Genomic DNA, 15,670 nt, shown 5'->3' on the forward strand with positions numbered 1-15,670 from the left:
AATACAGGGACTGATCAAAGAAAGTAGGATAGTGCAAAGAGCACAGGTTTAATGACTTATATTGATTCATTAGACGAAATGCATATAATCAAGTTTTGCTAAGTGGCTATTGATTCTGCACACTTCAATGTTGATTTAGATGTAACCCAGACACATAAAAATGGGAACATGCAAAGCCAGTGACTGCTTCTGCACTAACTCAAAGAACACTGACTTCTGCACTAACTCAAAATCCTGAAGTCCACATTTATTTCAGAAATCTAAACTGGAAGAGAAACATTGGGAAAGAAAACCCTCTATTTTTCTACTTACAGACAAAAATGAGGTTGGTTACGCTGAGCTAAATCAAAGCAGTATCTAGAGCTGCCAAGATGTCCAGATTGGTGTGCATTCTGTGTTTTTAGCCTCAGTGGTAATGACAACTATTTTCACAGGTAGAGGGCAGGGCAGGTTCCAATTTATTTATTTTTCATGATAACATGATATCATAAAATAGAAAAGTTCATAATTACTCATTCAACAATTTGGAAGGGTTAGAATATGCTACATGGATGCATCTATCAGTTACAAAAGATCTTTGGATAGTCACAATGTTTGAGCCTTGGACGTGAAATGAAATCTTTCTATTCTGATATTTTAAACGTAATTGCTTTTAAGCAATTCAGCATGCTAAGTTCAAGCATTCAAAAATCAAGGGAAATAAGCTGCTGGAAATCAAAGGCGATTCACGTAGTTGTACTGTCAATCATTTAACAACCCGGCTAGATACATATTAGTAGAATCAACACCCTTAGACACAGACTCAATAGATCATATTTAACGACAACACAGCAGGTCAAATATCATTCTAGCATGTACTTAAGTGTTGAGTAATAGAGTACACTGTCATTTTATTGCATCTCTAATGCAGGGCTACCATAATGAGACTATCAGCTACTGACTCCTATCACAAATACTCTTCCCATCATCTCTCCGTAGATTCACAATAGCACTGGCTCCTAACTTAACTTTAACTAGGAAAGATATATGGCACAGAATTAAGAAATGCGATACACCAATTTTCCTCTAACTATAGCAGTATCTTACTTGATCCAAAAAGCTAATGGCTATGGAATATAACCAAAGAAAAGGAATAATACTGTGGAGCAGTCTTCTAACACAAGAATGTGACTGTCATCAGTAAATACCTGAAATTACAGAAAAAAATGACAGTGATACAAGCTGCAACCACTTCAGTGCTTATGTACTGGATTCTCACCTCCAGTATAAGCTACAGGACACTGTTCTTTGTCTTGCACGGTTGGTTAGGAGTCATTCAAGTGTGAAATATTCTAAATTCTGGTTAGAGTATTGAGACATTTAAGTCTTCCTATTTTGAAAAAAAGCAAAGAGATTGGTCCTTTCCGTAACACAGAGAAAACATGATTATTCTAAAACAGAATAGAAATGACAGCATTCTATCTACTTTATTGCATTACGGAGCTGCAGATAGAATTGGTCTCTTGGTAAAAATGTTAACCATTATTAATATGTATTTAGCAAACAATTATGGAGGAACTGAAAGTTTATCCTCCATATTCATTTTTAAGGTGCTTTCTTTCTTAGTGGAGTCTACACCAAAAAAAATTACCATAACAATATGTTTAACGTAAAGAGGATTTCTAAAAAACGTTTATCATTATACCTCCTTGTGACTAATTTCTAGGATAAAATTTTAACACTAGCTCTTGCGCCTGGCAGTTTTACTACTGCATACAAACTTATAAGTACAAACTTACAATCAAGACTTTATGCTCTTTGCTCTAGATGGACACAGCTAATTTAGTATTATGCAATTTTCAACAGTCATCAGAGTCCCTATTAGCACTTCCTATCAGACATGCATTAGAGCAATCTGGGGTTCTAGACCCACACAATTCTCCTGCCCTAACTTTTGATCAGTGTGGCAGTAATGGGGCACACCCTTCAAGAGACAAAAATGTAATGGCATATGCTGTTCCACCCCATGTAAGTACAAGGCAGGTATCGTGGATTGTTATTCTCACTCTAAGAAGATGCTGCTGCACACACCCTGCCTCCTGCCATGACTGACACCCTCAAAGGGGCATATTTGCTTGTGCTAATCATCGACTGAACCAGTCTCCTTCTGCAGCACGTAGCAGTCATGTTGTTGTGATATCAGGGGCTCTTGCATGTAGTATTCCCACTAAGATACTAGCTCACCTCCCTTAAAGAAATTGCTTCGAGCTGTTGGCAGACTCAAAGGACAAAACTGTATCTCTTATGTTCAGCTCATTTTTTTCACTTTTTTTTTTTTTTTTTCACTTTTTTATTTATTTATTTTTTTTCATGATTAGAAGAAGAATTAGAAATACTTTGGTTTAAAAGTGAAAGCTTACCTACTGGCTTAATCAAGTCTCCAAAAGCCAGATTTCTAGACGTGGGCCTAAATGGCTTTGCCTTAATCTGGCGTTTTTTGATATACCTGATGCAAGGAAGGACGTCTGTTCAGACAAAAAAAAAAAAATAATTTAAAATCTAACTGAATTCCATCACATTCTAGCCCAGAATAGTGAGGCTCTAACTTGACTCATATCACGATTAAAAAAAAAAAAAAATTACTACAGTATATAATGTTACTTTTTATAGCTGACAGTGAGTTCTATTAGACTGTAGAAGAGTCTCTGAAGGAAAATGAAAATAGCCTCCCAAGGGAGTGGAAACCCCACACAGCATGATTTAAATGTGGCAGCTGGGTTGTGGGTGGAAATGGCGGTTTCCATTGAAAATCTGCTGCCAATATACCTCCTATGGCTCGATTTCACAGGGAAATGTGGCAGTTATCCCTCTCTGCAGTTCAGCTGCTCAGTTTTAAAGATGCACAGACAGGAAAGGTAGCAAGGGCCAAAGACCAAATACAGAAAGGTCCAGAACGATGTACTGTCCAAGGAGCACAGGGTCCCAAAATTAGGAAATGGCTTGAAGTTCAACTGTGTAACCGAAGATGGCAAGAAGAAGAACAGATTCTTCAGTTTTATAAGATGACAGGCAACTTTTTAGATAGTATGTGCTACTTCAAAGACTACTCTCAATTTTTTGAATAGTTTGAGGCATTTGATGCTTAAAGCTTATGTCTCATTGAAAGTTGGTTTGCAATGTGTTAGTCACTTTTAAAAATGGTCCCTATATATCTGGGGCACAGATCTATAATGGGAATAGTTGTGGCAACATTAAATGTCAGCACACTTAACTTTAAAGTACTTAAGTTTAGATGACTAAGTTCCTTAGTGAATAAATTCCCCAGTGGTAATACATAGATATATAAGCCTGGGAGTCACTATAGCAAGCGTGTTGACTGTGGTATATCTATGCTGGGAAATATGAATGTTTCCAAAATCACCTCTCTCTTTCTTGTTGACGTCTGCAGCTACTTGCACCTCTGACTTAGGCATCATCTTGAAAATATGACTCATAATCCAAAAAGACACTTTCTGATGCAGGTACAAAAATCCCACCTGTAGTATGGGTGGCTACTTTATTGCTCTCTGGTGTGATACAGGCAGTGTGGTACTGTTCTCTCCCTTTTTAAAAAAAAATTCAGGTTGAAACAATTGTTAAAAAAATGGAAGACCCTTTCTTTTATTTTTTTTTGGAACCCAGTCAACCTGTTATGGCTCCAAATCTGGTTCCTCTAGAGGAATTCTTTAATCATCAAACTAGCTTTTTTTTTCTCTTTCTCTGTTCTCTGTCGAAAACCTCATGCTCCTTTCTGTCCACAGGCCCAGCTTCAACAGCTGTGACAGAAGGCAGCCTCATCCTAGTCAGTCTTCGCCTGTCATCCTTTCGGCATGGTTCTGGCTTGGGAATTAATTAACAATGTGCTTGGGCTCAATCAGGCTGATGGAGAAACTGAAACAGTATGTTGCTTCCTGAGGTGGCATTCTCATTACTGGTCCAGCCCTGCACCATTATCACACCATTTTTCAGTGAAAAGGGATGTTACTGCTAGGCTGTCTGTAGAAATCAGTGCTGTCCCTGCATGTTAGCGTGAGCAGAGAATGCCTGCTGTGCTGACTGCATCAGAGGATGCTGATGTAAGTACACGTGGTCTGCAAACCTCAAATGTTCTGGCATGTAGAAAGCACCGAGCAGCACAGCTGAGCTAAACTGGCAGCACCTCTGGGTATACAGAAATAGGTTTTCTATTACAAGTTTGATCAACTACGGACTCGGGATTTTTGTGGATCCTTCTCTTGGAGTTTAGTACCTAAGCTCTTTTAATTCGAGCTTTAGAAGCTTGAGCTTAAATTCTGGTTTATGTGACTAAATGCGGTTTTTTTGAAAATCAGATGCAGAAATTAAATGATGGAAACCATTTTTCTCTAATTAACAGGTTAGTGTACTAAACAGAAGGTGGGCCAGGTATCAGAAGACATTTTAGTGTCCATAATACCTAGAGGGTTTTGAAGTTAGGGATGATAAACTGCATAGATATGATGTTACTTCAAATTATCTGCTATCATGCAAAGTTATATTGTAATGTAGCCAGTAGGTAAATCTTTCCTGACTCTGCACCAGATGATTCTAAATTTCCTTACATCTTAAGAATTAGGAAGTTTGGTATCATTCCTGCTTTTCAGATCAGCCAAGAAATTTTTGTCTTCCTGGGAACTTCTTTTTTTACAGACTTTTAAAGCAACATAATTAAAAACTGCCTTGGTGTAAGAGTGATGAAATTCTATTCCTGTTTACACAAGAGATCAGTTTAATCCATAAAAAGTAAAAAAAACCAAAATTGCTACTACCAAATATTAACTAACCATGATAGTTCTGTTGTGGTTTTACCCGAGCTGTCCACTAAACTGTGATATCTAAATCTGACTGATTGCTATAATTTCCAATGAACAATCAAAATTATAGTAGATAGAAAAAGCTAAATGTTTTCTCTGTTTTAGAGTTTTGCTTAAATGATGACAATTTAAATAAATGATTCCACTTTTAGTCAATGCCATTTTAACTGTTCAGTCCTGCCTCCTACATCTCTTTAATAACGTAAGTATAAGCAGCAAGCTTGACTGCTAAGATATGAAGTTAACACAGCAGTCAGAATTTATTTGCATTCTTTCTAAAACGGTATTTGTTTTGTAACTCTGACTCAGTTTCTGAGTCCGTCTTTCTCTGAGATCTCTTTAGGTCTCCCAAGCTAAGCAAAGCCAGGCCACGTCAGTTCCGAGTATGTCAGTATTTCCACGGAACACCTAGGTGCTGCAGAGACCGCACTATGACTCAGAAAGCAGCACACTTGCCTTCCCAATAGCACCGAAACAAATTCTTAGCTCGCCATTGTGGAAGGGACAGAGGACTGCAAGCTGGTAATACTTTACGTTGCATGGAATTGAAAAGAAGAGCTGAGTGCCTGTGTCTTAAGAACCAGAAATGTTAATTCCAAAGCCCTGCTCAAAATAGAGTCATGCAATTACATTCTGTCAGAATTATTCCTCCATTTTCAGACACATAAACAATCTCTTATTTTTTTTCACTTTCCACCCCAAACTCCTATGCACTACAAACGTGCACTACTAAAAAGCTGCTACGGCCAGTCTTGTAAGTCAATGTGCTATTGTGTATTACAACATTATAAGCAATACGACCTTCGGTGTCATTTGAAATCAAAAACTTAACATCACAAAATGCACTGAGGCTACTGTGTTAACACTTGTGAAATGTTTTGAAAGAAATAAGTTGAAAAAGCCTTATGAGCATAAAATACAGTTACCATAGTAAATTGGCTACAGAGCAGCCATCCATCTAGTTGGGATTTTGTGTCTTCTACCTCCTTTCACAAAGTATAGGATATCCAGAGAATTCTCTGAGAAATAGGTTTCAAAACCAAGCCTTTTTGTTTGGTGACTAGCAACATGCAGACATCTGTAAGATTCATGTCAGAGAATATTCATCATATATGACATATACTCTTGTTTAAGATGACTGTTTGCTTGTCCCCTTCTCCTGAAGTAATCCTTATGGCTACTAAGAATCAACAAACAATCCTCATTGATCATCCTAGAAGAAACCACGCCCACACTAAAGTGTGCCAGTAATTCTAGCACATTATTCCTACTGTCCCCGCAAATACTCAACAGCAAGAAATCATTTGCTAAGCTTTGTATAAATTAAATTTTAATATAAGAAGGATGGTCTAAAGCAAAAGTACACTGGAGTAGAATTCCGAGCTGTGACTCAACTTCTGGCTGTGACGCAAATTTCTTGTGTGGTAGCAGAGAGTCACGAACTGCTGGTTTACCAAGGGAGCGAATGCATTACAGCTCCCAGTTTCTATGCATAGTTGCACAGTGAAATCCTAACATCCAAGTGAGGTATGTCTGCTCCTCTTCTAATACCTAGGGACATGTAGGCACTTAACACACAGCAGAATTTAGACACTGTAATCCGGACTGGAAGATATTTTCTGTAGTGGGGGATTTCTGCTCCAAGAGTTAATCACCTTAAGCCTTCTTTTTGCTTAAAGAAACAGGGATGAACTCAGTCTTTTGACTAGGAGATGGTCAGAGGAGGAATCATGATCCCAGCCTTAGCCATTATCTAACCTAGAACATACAGAAACGTGTGAGAAAGTAGTGCTTAATATCCTCTTTTGCCAGGGGTAACTGAAGCTTCATTTTACACCTCTCTGAAGGCTGCTTGCTCACGAGGTTTTACAGTAATCTGGGTTGAGAGTGCCTACTTCTCTAATACTTCATGCAAAAGAAACCATTTACATGTTCTTTGCTACCGCTGAAGGATTCATTCCGTTCCTCTCTAAAATGAGTCTCTATCTTCTATATGAAGTGCTAATGCTGAGGCTGCAAATATGGTTCTACTCTCTCCAAGTGGCTGCTCAAAGTTACAAAATTATATCCCTCCCTCTTCCTTTTTGGATATATTATTGTCTGTAAAATAAGAACAGATCAAGACAAGAGAACACAAGTATCCTGACATCTTAACCTCTATATAGTCAATGCAAGTTCCCAGAAGATGGGAGAAACGTCCTAACTTATACTGACGAAGAATAAAATAGTGTGTGAGTGCCATCTTTGTACAGATCGCAAACTGGGGGGCTTTAAAAACACTTGCTACACTGGAACAAGCAGATAAGAGATCAGAGGTGCACTAACTATGCCACATACTTAGAATGACATAGGTATCAAGGTGTTCAAATAAATGTTTCCTGGAAGAACACTAGAAATTTTGAGAAGCTTAACGTTAAAAGCACAGTTCTACTTTGTCCTCAGAGTTAGACACAAAATAAGGGAAGGATGATGAGGGCTGACACTCTGGACTTTTAACAGAAATCAAATGTGTGCCAGTTTTTACCTCTGGCATTTATTCTGACCACCTACTCCTTGTTCACAAAGTATAGGTAAGACATTATGAGGGTGAAAAACAGGAGCAGGTGCATGTCATCGGTGACTTTTTTTCATGAGTATCCGTTGGACAGAAAGCATTCATTCACTACTTGTTCATCCAATTTAGTGGCTGGCTCATTACATTAAATAAAAAAAATGACGGCAGAGAAATCTGTCCCAGCCCCAGGGAACTGAACTTAAAAAAGGTGTTTTAAATGGCTGGTATTGGCATTTAAAGCCAATCATATCCTGTCCTGTCTCATTTGGCTTTACAGTATTACACATTTTATCATAAATCATAGATTTATTAAGACACAGGCTTATTTCAATCACAGGAATATTTTCTCTTAGGCATTATATCCCTTCTCCACTCTTCCATGCATACTTATAGTGTGGCGCTGCTGGTTCTTGCCAATAGTGAAAGGACATTAAGTTCTGCAATCCCTTTTCAGGTAATCAATAAACTTCAAGATTTTCTTGGGAAGGTGATTCAGGCAAGCAGCCATGAAACTAACTTGGTAGGTCCACTCATCTGGTTGAAGTTATCACCATTTACAATGTCCTAAACTATATAGTGCTGAGGATGTCTTCAGCAGCTATCTATCCCCTGGGCATTTGATTCTGTACTGTGGATGTATTTATTTAGATTTATTATTATCATCAAAGATGGCTCAGGAGTACCTCTCCTTTCCCTGTCCTGAGCTGACACCACTAGAAGCAGTATTTCATACCAACCACTAATAAGAAGTGATGTCTTTGAAAGGGCTGTCTCAACTTATTGAAAAACTTCAATATAAGTCTTTAAAGACACATCATTGCGGGGGGGTTTGGAAAAAAATCTACCCACCAAACTATTCTTTTTTCCCTCTTTTCCTACATTTTTCTGCTGGCGTGGTCTAGTGATTTAGAACGTGCAGAAGGTGGATGGACCTAGGTTTCTGGTTCCTTCACATTTGAGTTTTTTTGCTGTTTTCTTCATATTCTTTTGTTTCCCAGGTAATACTTAGGGTGCCTGATCTCATAAAATATGCGTATTTGAAAGAAAAAAATAATTATGGCTTCCTTTATTTGTAATTTCCCCTGCCCCTTTTTTGGTGATTCTAGCAGAGTTCAGATCATTTTCACTGAGCTGGAGACTAAGGTGTAGGACAACACTAAACTCTGACAGCATGTCTGCCACCTATGGAAAAACCTTTTTCTAAGTTATCTCCATTGTGTTGGTGTGGACACTGGAGCAAGGAATAAGATAGGGTTCCCTGTTTCCAGCTGCCAGTATCCACCAGTACATTAATCTATCTCCAAAGTCCGACTTGGGAAGCTCCAATTCACAGGATATTTTTCAACTGCACAGACAGTAGCTTTGCTGCTGCTCAGATCTGTTGGTAGGAGGACGGAGGAAGCTCCATAATACCCTTATATATAATACCCTAAACCCAGTGCACAGTGTTGCTCATGGCTTTTTTGGTGAAGTGTAAGGTTAAAAACCATGACTGCATAATCACTAAATATATTATCATTAAATATTATCGCTACAATAGAAAATAACCAGATGTCTTAAATACTCACAGCTTTTTAAATCTCAGAATCAATATTTTTACAGAAATGTTGTCGAAATAACTCACAAAATACGAAATAGGGAAACTAGAGTTGACTCTAAATGTAAAATTGTCTTATCATTACTAATCAGTTAATTTTGCTCTGTGGTCCCGAAAAATGTTTTGATCCAAAATGCACTGTAGCCTAAGGTTAGACTTGCTCTGACATCAATACTCATTTAACAGACAACTATTTAAATACCAGATAAATATCAGAGACAGAATTTTGGGCCTTACGTTTGGTAATAATCCTCCACTTATGTTTCTCTCTTTACACCTTAAGATGCCTGAAATTCTCTTTCTGTTTATCAGTGGGGAAAGAGAGGCATGGGAGATGAAATGTGTGAATCAACTCTGTAGATCCTTTTTTTCCATTATGAAAAGCACAAATTATTCAACCTCAAACAATTTATTTTTCTCCTAAGAGAACACAACGTTCTCAGCAAAGCTACCAGGCCAACCAAATAAATTTCCCATAGGCAAAAGAAAAATGTGTATAGCTACTTCCAGGATCTTGTTGGGGAAATTATCTCTCCAGTATTACTGGATGTTCTATTCTTTCTAGGTTTTTTTTGGGGGGGTGTTTGTTAAATTTTCTTCCCCACACTCTCTGCACGGTTTTCATTTATTTTGTGGCTGATAGCAACATCTCCAGACAGATCCTTCCACAGAAAACACTGTGGCTGTAAGTGGATAAGAAATATGCCCAGGACCTCCCATTTGAAAGAAAATGAGCCTGTAATTTCAGCAACATACAAGCCTGGGGACCCGCTGCAGAAAGGGCATCCCACATCTGCTCTGTGCTGTTGCTGCACAGTTGGCTCAGCACTCTCCATGCTCCTGCCTCTGATTTTATTCCCACCCCCCACCTTTATCAGGCTATTCCTCCTGGCACATGCAGGTCCTGCAACTTGCTGCCACTGGAATTGCTATCCCCAATCCAGAGGGTGGGAGGAGGACCTGAACTGTGGTTCCTTTGTCCATCTCTAGACAATGGCCACTAGCATGCAGAGCCACACGCCGATGGCTGGTGTATATTTGGTTGGCATTTCAGACCCAACTTTGCACCTTTCTAATCATTAATCAACAATCAGACAAAGGATATATTGCTGAATCCAGACAGCAGCCAATACAGACCTCTAATACATTATGGATTCTCTGTCAGCACATTTATTTATTGTTTGCAGTGTTCTGTTTGAAAATCCCTGTGCTCTTTCACTTGTTTTATTTATTTATTTACTTAGTTATTTATTTCTCTTTAGCTGGATTTAACAAAGGAGCGAAGCTTCATTTATTATTTTTTATGAACCCTGAATGGTGGATTATTTTATATAAAACACGTTTATAATATTATTCTTGGTATTTACCACATTTACCAAAATCTTTAGCAAATATACCATTAAATGAAATAGAATGAAATTGCACAGTGCCAGAGTGCAGTTTTTCCTCAGGTAAATATCCAGTGAATCCTTGTATCATTAGTTAACACTACAATAAAGGTTGACTATCAGCTTAGAAAGAAATGAATATAAATTTGTCTATACCTCCAGCATTCAGTAGGATTTTTCATAGTATCATAAAAGCAAGCAACAATAAGGACCACACTGTTCTGTGGTTAGGCTTTAACATAAAAGTATCAGTGGACCTTGGGTTCTGCACAGCGTGCAACCATGCTCTGCTATCAAATTAGTGTTAAAATATGTATGTCCTGGCTTCTGATTTATAATATCGTTGACAAATAGTAAAAAGGACAGGCATGCCATAAAGTTTATGGATGGAGTGATGGCATGCACAATGATGTCTCATAAAGAATAAAGGGGGGAAAGTTATTTATTCTTGTGGATTCAAGAACTAAAATACAGATAGACTGGCTGCGTGCACAGAATTTTTCATAAATATCCCACAGTGCACCCTGTTGTACAGCAGCCATACATTAATTAGAGCGTTCAGCAGACACTGCAATGTGTTACACTCACCCAAGTGAATCTTCATTTTTCACATGCAGGGCCTTACTAATTAAAATCAGCTTTGCAATTAAATGTGGAAAATTGTGTTAAACTTTCAAGCGTGATTTAGAAAAAATGCATTTATTTTTAGGGTATTTTATTTTGATGCAAATGAATTCTCCCTCAAAGTGAGACCAGTAAAAGGGAGGTATGAGGATTTCTCTTTTTTGTATTATAGATGCTTCTCTCAGTTGCAAGTTGCAATGCTCCACTATCTCTCTGCCAGTACCTGGCCCTGTTCCAATGCTTTTAGTGAGTGCTATCTGTCAAGGCATGAATAATACAGCCCCTAGGCTGTCGGCAGAATCCAAATGAGGCATACATCAGGAAGCAAGCACTCGACTTTAGCTCCAGAACATGCTCCTGTGAAGACAGGCAATTATTCACCCACGGCTGCAGCCATGGCAATCAAACTGGTGGGTGAAAAGGTATACGAAATGAAAAAATTTGAATAAGAAATATGGCACAACAAGCCACAGAAATACAATAATTTTCTAATAAGAGAGAGACATTGCAGTCTTTTAATTTTGCAGTTTGGGACCCTGAATTATTTCACTCACTCTGTTCTAAAATATAGATGACTAAACTACAGTATATAAATGCCAAGGCAATACAAGGGTATGCAGGGCTTTTCCTAATCAAAACAGCAATGCTAAACTCTAAGGTATTCATAAATTCAAATAAATCTGTTGTATGAAGTGACAAATCTCATGTTTAAAAATTAAAAGATGGTCAAAACAATTCTATCTGTATAATGTAACAGAAACAGAGACAGCCTAGTAAAGCAACAAAGAACTGGTTAATATTGAGAAATTGGTGGAAAATTAAAATGCAGTATATTTTATAAGGTTTGGGACAATTCACACATTATAGATCCAAACATTATTTTATGATCCCTCTTAATTTTTGAGACTCACTTCTTTTGCAAGACATTGTATCAGTGATTAATGAAAAAAAAAGCCCTCACAAATGCAGTATGAACTGAAGAAGAGGCATGCAAAATTCCGTGGTAGATGAAATGTTTGTGTATTTCATCTGAATTCTTAGTTTCAGCAATCGAATTGAAATTCATTATATAGCGAGACTTCTATCAGTATTTCCATCCTAAATCTGAAGGGTTTATCATTTGGCCTTAACTCATTCTTCACTGAAATTTGATGCATAACATTTCAGACTAAGATTGTGTTTTGTTTTAATTTCTATACAATGGCTTTATCTGCTTTCAGATATGTACTGATATATGCATTAAAACATTTCTAAATTAATATACATAGTGCCAATCTACCAGCTTAAGATTCTTTTATGGCTCTTATTTGTTAGAGTGTGTTTTATTCTGAAGCATGTGATATTTGGCAAGTGATTAATCCATTACAGAATCTAATTGCTTTTGTTACTTGGTAAAAAAAAATCAAACTATGATGTTAAGAAGCTTTCAAAATAGGCCATTGCATGTAATCAATATTTTTTTAATGGAATCTAGTTAGGATTTTTATGACATGTCTACATAACTATTTGCATGGCAAACCATAGGCATCTATTTGGTCTATGGTGTGTTTTAAAGAAAATGCTAAATGTATAGCAACACAGCAGGGTGTAATATTTCTAAAACCATCATTCATATCTACTCAGTAAACAACACAGGCCAGTCTGCCCTCAGTTACTCCAGAGTAACTATGGGATTTGCCCCTGCAAAACTTAGCCCAGAAAGTGGACTCGCTTTTACATTTATATTTGTACACACTGAATGTGAATCTGGTTGTCTTTAAAGTTGAGTAATGAAACTGGCAAAGTTCCTACTAATTGCAACGAGACAACACTCAAATCTATGTTTTTCTTCAGACACTCAGCCGACAGACGTCCTGAAAACAGAGTTCTGGGAACGCTCTGCTGGTATGGTTTGAGTAACTGCTATATACCCAGATGGATTGTTCACAACTAAAAGTATTCAAGGATCTGGTCCAAGCTTATTGTTTGAAATTAATTCACAGCTCTGAACGTATAAGAGTACTGTTCATTATTAGGCCGCTATCCACAATGGACATGAAGAGCTACCAAGGGAATAAAATAAACAGTATCAGGAACGTGGTCCACAGAAAGTGTCTGGCTTTCACTCTTAAGATTTTAATTCTCCTCATGTGTCCACCACTATCTGAACATGTCTGTGGCTTATTTTTTGGTTATATTTTTGTTTTCAGATCTTTCACAAACGTTGTCTTTCCTTTTATTTTTTAGGACCTGATGCTGCAAAGATACAAGCATTTCCTTAACTGTGTGACCTGTGAGTAGCTGAGTTGGCCTCAGGTGCCTGGAAACATAAACAGGTACTGAAGTCCTACCTGTGTAACCCCTAATATCTGGGCACTGCCTCACGCTGTGCAACAAAGACAGTGCTAGAGAGTCTATGACAGGGTCTATGACAGGTTTCTAGGTATTATTAACATACAGAGAAAGCCAGATGAGTCTGCTCTGAAGAAGGTAGACTTCGGGCACTTACCCTCAGTGCCCAAACCGGGATGGTAATCTCTCTGAGCTTTCTGTACAGACACCAGAGAGAGGTGCCTTCGCTGAGTTAATTTTAGAGATCCTGGCGTCCTGCCCTAAAGTGCCCTGCAGAGCAGCCTGTCCATCTTAGCTGTCCATTAGCATCCCCAAGTAGCAAGCTAAAACTAAGCACCGAACTTAAGAGCTGAGAGCAAAGCACAAAGGCAGTCACGCAAGGTTTCACTTCAAACTAAAGTTTGACACAAAGGAAAAATAAAAAAGATGGAAATGATATAACAAGCTGTTACAGTTAGCACGGTTACCCTAACTTGTACCGGTCTTGTGTTTTGATCTATCTCAAAGGAAATACCCATGACACATAAGGCCTGCTTGTTTCCCTAAACTTAACATTGCAGCACTTTCGTAATTAAAAATATAATTGGGGTACAAACACATGATAAAACTTTAACTTCTACCTGATATTTTATCAGCAAAACAACATTTAACCCCTGAATCTGTCTGAAAATTTTAAAGAATCTGTTTATTTCAGTTCAAGTTTAATGTAGCATAAATTTATAATTAAAAAAAAAAAAAGAAAACCAAAATTCCAGAGACTTCAAGATGTTATAGAAGAAATAGAATTCTGGAGAGCGCTGACTACATCTAGTGGAAGCAAATACATTTCATTCCTAATAATGAGCCGGTCTGGTATTGTGAATGGAAAGGTCTTAACCTCATTAAAATGCTCTGTAGGTCTAAACGGAATTGAGTTAGGCATCAGCTGAGATACGCAATTCCCTGAACACATCAAAATTTTAAGACGGTCTGATTTCCTTGGAAGAAATGTTTGAGGGTCTTTCCCACCCAAATAGCAAAATATAAAAAAGGAAAAGATAAATTCCTTCAATATCCTTGCAAAAACTTTAATTTACTAGGTGTTGGTTGGACTAGATAAAGAAACTGCTCTTTTAGAAAATAGGTATGTATGTTGTAAACCTCAACCAAGAACTTTGTGTTCTTACACGTATATTTCTTAAATATATTTTGATTAGTGAACTGGCAATCAGGGTGGCAAGAAAACATAAAAAACCCCACAAATTCTTTAGCCAGTAGAAAAAAAGGAATTTTTGATGTATTTCCAATTTTTATTCTCTGCGTATCCGCCCAAAATTTCATTTAATTAACCGCTCTAAGATTCAGTCTGTTCGTGTACTGACATACCAGAATCATGTCAAGAAAGCAAAATATGGAATTAATGTCTCAAAACTGTATGTAATCTTTCCAAACCTCACATCTCTTTTTCCCCCTCCCACAAAAGGGTGATTTTACAAGACCACAGACACATAGATCAAAGTTAGAGCAATTCAGAAGAAAAAAATACTCTTTTTTTAAGTTAAAGAGTCTCTTTCTGTATCTTTCAAGATACAGATCTTTTATTTTTGAAATGTGCATGAATCCCATGAAGTGAAAAGAAATGTATGTAGTTACAATCTTGTAACTAGAAAAGGCCATTATAATCATGTCATTTAACTGTTGACTGCGCATGAAATTTCTGAGGGAAAAGAAGGATTTGGTGCCATTCACTGATTACTGGTGAGGCTTGCATTTACATGAATAAAATGGACAAAAGAAAACTATGGTTTGAAATTAAAAGTCACAAGTGAATTTAAGAAAAATGATTTAAGAAGAATTTAAGAATGATTTTGCCTAGTTCTTCTAAATCAGCTTTCCAATCTAACCAAATCCTTCAAATAACTACAAAGATGTTACCACTTTTATGAGTGAAAAAAGATCAGGAAAAGAAATTTTGATAGAATTTATGGTTTACATTGGTTAAATGTAATTCAAAAGCATTTTAATACCAGGCATTTTGAAATTTTGAAAGTATTTTCTGGACTTGTCCCTAAGCTTCATTCACTTATGAGTGAATTCATTTATCAGAAAAAAGGCAGATGAGTGGGCTGAGTGGCACTTGAGTGGACTGACATGTCACTGTTTGGTATCTTTTCCTGTTTCAAATAAATGCCTTAACCACAAATGTGTAATTTCAATTTAATTCATAAAACCCATATTGCCCTCATTACAAAGTAGTTACTAGATTTCACATGAAACATATGTACTTATAAACACAAGTGCTTTAAAATCTGAAAAAGTCAGTAATGAAAAAAATCTTAGCAGTTTG

The 15,670-nt window shown here is 37.2% G+C and overlaps 1 protein-coding gene across 20 annotated transcripts in view; it reads right to left on the reverse strand.

Annotated features, from left to right (window-relative positions):
• MYT1L (myelin transcription factor 1-like) overlaps nt 1–15,670 on the reverse strand; it is a 300,708-nt gene that overhangs the window by 112,993 nt on the left and 172,045 nt on the right. The window lies entirely within an intron of this gene.

Source organism: Calidris pugnax, unplaced genomic scaffold (assembly GCF_001431845.1).
Source record: "Calidris pugnax isolate Ruff unplaced genomic scaffold, ASM143184v1 scaffold171, whole genome shotgun sequence".
NCBI classification, from domain to species: Eukaryota; Metazoa; Chordata; class Aves; order Charadriiformes; family Scolopacidae; genus Calidris; species Calidris pugnax.